General features: G+C 56.5%; 1 pseudogene; it reads left to right on the plus strand.

The window, feature by feature from the left end:
- Positions 1-468: 468 nt before the first annotated feature.
- On the plus strand, positions 469-5,990 carry LOC148218182 (serine/threonine-protein kinase pim-1-like; annotated as a pseudogene).
- Positions 5,991-6,322: the final 332 nt, after the last annotated feature.

A 6,322-nucleotide genomic window follows, 5' to 3' on the forward strand; every position in this document is an offset into this window, starting at 1 on the left:
AAGGTTCTTTATGTCATGAATTTTTTGTGTGTGTTTGGGGAAGAATCAGAGCCGCCTGCAATTAGGCATAGAGGAAAAAGGGAAAGTAACAAGGAAGAAAGCACAAAAGCGTGGGTAAAATACCGGGATCCAAAGACAGGAGTATGGAATGGCCCCGCTGAGGTAATATACTGGGGCAGAGGTTATGTTTGTGTTTCTACTCCCACAGGAACAGTTTGGGTCCCTGCTAGATGGGTGAAGCCCATTCTAAATGACCGAGTGGGCGGAAAGATTCCTGGGGATACGATTGACACCAAACGACCGGGAACGGATTCATCAGAAAATAGCAGTGACCTTGCAGCCCTATTTACAAGAGCTGGGACGGTATAGCCGCGTAGCCCGTGAAGCACTGCAGCGACCGCCATTGGACTGGGCCGATTGGATTGAGATCCACGCCTACGAGGAAGAACAGCCCCTCAATGACCGTCCATGTTGCGCATGTGGAGGGTCGTGGTGTGAAGCTTGGGTGGCTCTAAAGTGTGGGGGCTGTGGGGACTGCACATGGGTAAGACAAAGAGCAGTATATAGATTGTGGTGTCGAGAGTGTCAAAGGGAAGACCTAAGACGCTCAAGCTGGGGTGCGGCATTAGAGGGAGAAGCAGGAGTACCGTTTGCACAGATCCCGAGTGTATATGAAGCACCAGAACAGCTTCTGTTAGCTTGGGCCCGGTGGGAAATAACTAATTGGCTCTGGAGGCAGAGCATCACTGCAAAATCTTGCATTGTCGCTACCCGATGCATGACTAAAGTGCCATATCTGCCTTTCCCTCGGATAGGGCCAGTTAAACCAGGTACCGACCCAGGAGAGGTATTAGACCAGTGCATAGAGAAGGTAAAACAGTGGCACATAGCCGCAGCTAACCCGAAGTACAGAAGGAGTGGGCTACCTAAGCAATCAAAATGATACTCATCACACTGCTTATGCTTACTAACTTTGCTTGCACAAATGCTTTTCCAATGGAGCACACACCTAGAAAAAATGTATGGGTAACATTTGCTAACATAACGAAGCAAGAATCAATCTGCTTAAGCTTAGGGGGAGCACAGAACCCCTTCAAAACTTGTCTTGTAGGATTACCAGTCTGGAAGCCAAGAGAGTTTGCAGGGTATCTTAATAACAGTAACCTGCCTGCAAAGAGAGATGACGATTTATTACAAGGCTGTGCCTACCTTAGCATTTATCCCTCACAACATGATGGATGCTGGCAATGTGAATTTGTCCTAGCTTTGAATAGAACCTTAGCCTCTCCTCCGGAGGAGATTGATCTCTTTGGAAGCACTAACGCCTCAATGGGGAAAAACGCAGGAAGATGGTTTAGTTTTTTGCCCCTAGAAAACAAAAACTTTAACACACACCGCAAGTATTGGGCAACCCTTGATTCGGCCCTTACTAGTCTATCAACAATTCATACTCAACTCTACCCCAAATGTAACGGTAGGTACATCACAAAGGCAAGAGCACTACCCCCAGGAATATTTTTAATTTGTGGGGATCGTGCCTGGAATGGTATTCCAGTGAGGCCACAAGGGGGACCCTGCTATCTAGGGAAACTAACCATGTTTCACCCCAATGTAACTACTCTCATGCAACTTGCAAACAATGCAAATAGAACAAAACGCAGTTTACACGATCTTGACTGCACAGACATAGGGCAACCACACTTTTGGAGTGAGTTTAGACAGGTAGCAACTGCTGTACTCCTCCCTCACGCAGCAGACAGGAAAGCTATGGCCCTAGCCAAACAGTTAGGGTGCTGGGCAAAAGATAAATTTAACACCACCTCTCAGGTGTTAGATATGATGGCCAGGGATGTCTCAAGTGTTAACCATGCAGTACTGCAAAACAGAGCAGCCATCGATTTCCTACTTCTAGCACAGGGACACGGTTGTGAAGAATTTGAAGGAATGTGCTGCATGAATTTGTCTGACCACTCTGAATCCATTCACAAAAAGATACGAGACATACAAAACAGACTACATGACCTAAAGGAGAAAGATGGTTGGGACATTGATGAATGGCTAAAGAGCCTGGGCCTTGGAGGATGGATTCGGACCATCATTAAGTATGCTATCATGATCTTAGGCGTATTCTTATGCTTAGCTTTGTTGCTTCCTTGCTTGATAACTTGCTTACAGAATTTCATCCAAAAAACTGTTAGCAAGGCTTGGCATACTAATCTTCTCGCTCAAAAAGAAAACGGGGGAAGTGTGGAGAGCCTGGTGCAGGAATGGCTAGAAGAGAGAGGCCATAGTCAGATCAATTTAGTCAGGCTAACAAAGCAGGCCTCAGCCTCAAGGGCACAGTAAAAGGGAAGGCACGTAGAATTGTGATAAGATGAACAAAGACAGACTGTAAAAGAAGAACTAGAAGAACTCTGCTAGCCATGAAATTGCAAAAGTGTAGCTACAAACTTAGCCAATCAGCATAGTGACGCAAATGGCAAGGCAACCAATGATGAGCTTAGCTTTTGCAATATGCATGAGCTAATTAGGTACTGTATTTAATCGCCACTCTGCGTATCAATAAATGAGACTTTGCTGATGACCGAATTGGTGTCCGCGTCTCCCTTCTCCGACAGAGACCTGTCTGCCTGCGGACGGTGCAGAGCCCGTGGACAGGTCTCCCAGCTCCCTGGGCGTCAAGAACCTGGGCACAACCCTGACCGTTGACGTGGCCAGGAAAGCCCAGAAGTCCAAGTGGGAGCCCAGCCCGAGCCAGGGGAGCCTTCACAGGAGCAGCTGGCGGAGCAGCGAGCATCCTGGAGCCAGCAGTTGCAGGCCCACAGCTGCCAGGATGCTGTGCCGGTTGTGCCAGCCGGCAACAGCCCCAGCCTCGTGGTGGAGACAACCCTCGAGACACCAAGGGGGTTCCTCCATCTCCAGGAAGCTGCCCCAAGAGAGACTTCAACCACCACGAAGGCCTCTCTAATAGCAGGTGAGATGTGCCTAAGAGCTGTCTTAGGTTTCCCCTGGGCTCTTGAGGGGCATCCCCAGGCCGGGCCAGGGCCCCTGAAGACACCACGGCTACTTCCAGTGGCTGTGACGTCAAGGGCTTTAGAGGTTTCAAAAAGCCCTGTCTTCTTTGCAGCTGCTCCTGGGACCCCCCTGTGTGACGCCTCGGGCTGTAGCCCCGGCTGTTCTCAACATCACAGTGCAGCCCGTGACGCCGGGGACAACGACGGTGCCGCCCTGCCCCGCTGGCACCGCGGCTCCTGCAGCCGCCTCCGTGCCCTGCCCTGCCCCAGCTGTGCCGCTCGCCAGCCCAACGGCTACCCCGCAGTGGCCGCAGCCCGGCACGCAGCAGGAAGCAGGTGAGAGCAGCGTGGCCCGCGCTGGCCCGGCGCGCCTGACTGGTGGACATTTGAACAGGGGGCCCTGGGCTCGAGGCTGATGGCTCGCTCTTGGCCACAGGGCAAAAGAAGCAGCTGCAGGAGCTGTACCAGCTGGGCCCGTAGCTGGCGACCGGTGGCTTTGGCACCATTTTCTCGGGTATCCGCCTCTCGAACGGGAGCCCGGTGAGTGGCCGCAACGGCCGGCGTGGGAGGAGGGGCAGGGCTTGAGCTCAGGCCCCCTCTCTCGATGGCTTGCAGGTGGCCATCAGATGCGTGGCCCGGGAGAGCGTACTGCAGTGGGACGAGCTGGTGCGTGAGCGCGGCCAGCGGGACAGAGCAAGGCAGAGCGGGGCGGGGTGGGCAGGGATAAGCCCGGGGCCCCGGCAGTGACAGGCAGGGGATGGAGGGGGGGAGCGGGGCGGGCGTGGGCTCAGCGTGCGAACTGGAGCATGGCGGGCCTGGGGATGCCAGAGACCGGGGCTGGGGCTGGGGCAGGGGCCACCTCGCAAGCATCCTCTGGGGCTTGGCAGGAAGCCAAAGCACCAGGAAGACTGCGGGGCATCCCAGGCAGGGGACAGCGCAGCTACAGGGCGGCATCAGGCCTGCTGCAGGCATTGTCTCCTCCTCACAGCCCGACAGCACCCGTGCTCCCATGGAGATCGTGCTGATGGAGAAGGTGGGCTCTGGCTGCCACTCCATCATCCAGCTGCTCGACTGGTTTGAGCTGCCTGACAGCTTCCTCCTGGTGATGGAGTGTCCGAAGCCATCGTAGGATCTCCTGCAGTTCCTGTGAGAGCAGGGCTTCCTGAACGAGGAGGTGGCGCGCTGGCTTTTCCGCCAGGTGCTGGAGGCCGTGTGCACCGCCTGCAGCGTCCTGCGCCGCAACATCAAGCCGGAGAACCTCCTCGTGGACCCGGTGCCCTATGACCTGAAGCTCATTGACTTCGGTTGCGGCACCTTCCTCCAGGAGTGGGCCTACACACGGTTTGCCGGTGACCCCCCAGCCCGGGCCCCGCTGCCAGGGCCAGGCACTGCACGGCGCCATTCCCTGCCGGGCCGCGGGCTGCGGCCTTCAGCCGGCTGCTGGCTGCCCTTTGGCACAGGGCAGATGCCGTTCCCCAGGAGCCGGCTGCCGGCCCTGCCCACAGAGGGGGGGCTGCAGAAGCCGGGGCCCGGCCCCTCGGCCTGCCTGGCCCGCAAGGGCATGGGCTGCTCCGCTGGCCTTCTTCGCCTTGCAGAATCGTTTCTTGGCTTTGGCCAGGTGGTTGGGGGACGTGCGGTGGCCTCCGGGGGAAGTCGGGGCCGCCGGCGCAGCCCCTGCCTCAGCCGGGAGGCCGGCGCCAGGCTCTGGAAGGCAGCGGCCTGCGCCTGCACAGCGCCGCCTGTCTCCCCTAGGAACACGCGCGTACAGCCCGCCCGAGGGCATCGGCCTTGGCTGCTACCAGGGCCGCTCGGCGACCGTCTGGTCCCTGGGCGTGCTGCTGTATGAAATGGTGTGCGGGAGCCTTCCCTTCTGGGACGACCGCGACATCGTGTCGGGGCAGCTCTTCTTCGGGCTCCAGCTCTCTCCAGGTTGGTATCCGGCCTCAAGAAGGCAGGCTTTGGCAGATGGCGGCACTCAGCCCGGCGGGGCCCTCGCACAGCTGGGCAGGATGTCGCTGTGCCCTCAAGGGCCGGCCGCGGGAGGCGGCCCGTGCCCACGGGCTCCGTGTGGCACGCGTGGCTGAAGGCGGTGGCCGTGTCCCGCCGTACCGCTCTCCCGCACAGGGCAGAGTCGGTCGGGTCCTGCGGGCGCCGGGGGCAGCTGGGCAGGAGCCTTCTGCAAATGACCGGCACTTTCTGGCTTCTCTGCCCAGAGTGCGAACATCTGATCCGCTGGTGTTTGTCCAAGCACCCCGCGGACAGGCCAGAGCTGGAGCAGATCTTCTGGCACCCTTGAGTGCGGGCCGGGCATTTCTGATGCCTTTCAGGAGCCTCTGCAGCACCCAGTTCCCACGTCTCACACAGGACTCAAAAAATAAAACAACTACAAACAAATCCATTGCAGGGTGTCAAGTCTGCTCCTTGTCAGCAGCTTCAGCTAAAGCAACCTCCTGGCAAAAGGGCTAATCCCTTAGGTGCTCCCTTCAGCTTTCTTCAAGCTTTCCTTGCCTTTCCTTCTGCATGGGAACTCTGTGTCTTCCAGCACTGGCTGGAGCACAGGTAGGAAGACCTTTAACAAGCCACGAAATGCAACATTGAAACAACAGCTGTCCTTTCAAGCTGAGGCCACCATTTGGGTGTCTCCAGAAGTGAAACAAGGGAGGGCTCTGTGTGCATTCCAAGGGCCTGCGGGTGGCAGGGGCAGAGACGTTGCTCTGCTATGAAAGCTGGGAGAAGAGCCAGAAGCACCAAAACCTCATTTCACCCTGAGCCCTGATGAACTTTTCCTCTTTCTTTCCCTCCAACCACTGGCAGGCAAATGCAGGCCAGGCCTTGTGGCTCGTGGCAGAGCCTTCTTCCTCCCAGGGAGATTCCTCACAGCCACACACCATGGCCTTGGCCAGGTGTGGACCCTGAGAGAGGACAGAGGCTCTGTTTGTTCCTGCAAGGTGAGATCCAGCTGGAAACACGTACCACTCTGTGCCTGAGCAGACCCTCCAGAGACAAAGGGAGTTGAAGTTCCTCTGCCTCTGGGGAGCTCTCCTGAACTGGCTGTCAAAGGCAGAAAGAGGATTTTGTTAGCAGTTCACTGTCTTCTGCAGTGCCTGTGCTCTAAATAAATCAGGATTTGCCAAGGAGCGCTCATGGTGCTCTCACTGCTCTGGTTTTGATTGCCATATGGTTTCTTTCTTGCCAGTGGCTGGCATGTGTTGTGTTTGCATGGGAATGCTGTGGATCAAACACGGCGGGTGCTTTGCTTTCTGCTGAGCAGGGCTTGCCCTCTTCAAGGACTTTGCAGTGTTCCTTGG

Source organism: Sturnus vulgaris, unplaced genomic scaffold, assembly GCF_052056855.1.
Source record: "Sturnus vulgaris isolate bStuVul1 unplaced genomic scaffold, bStuVul1.hap1 Scaffold_194, whole genome shotgun sequence".
Taxonomy (NCBI): Eukaryota; Metazoa; Chordata; class Aves; order Passeriformes; family Sturnidae; genus Sturnus; species Sturnus vulgaris.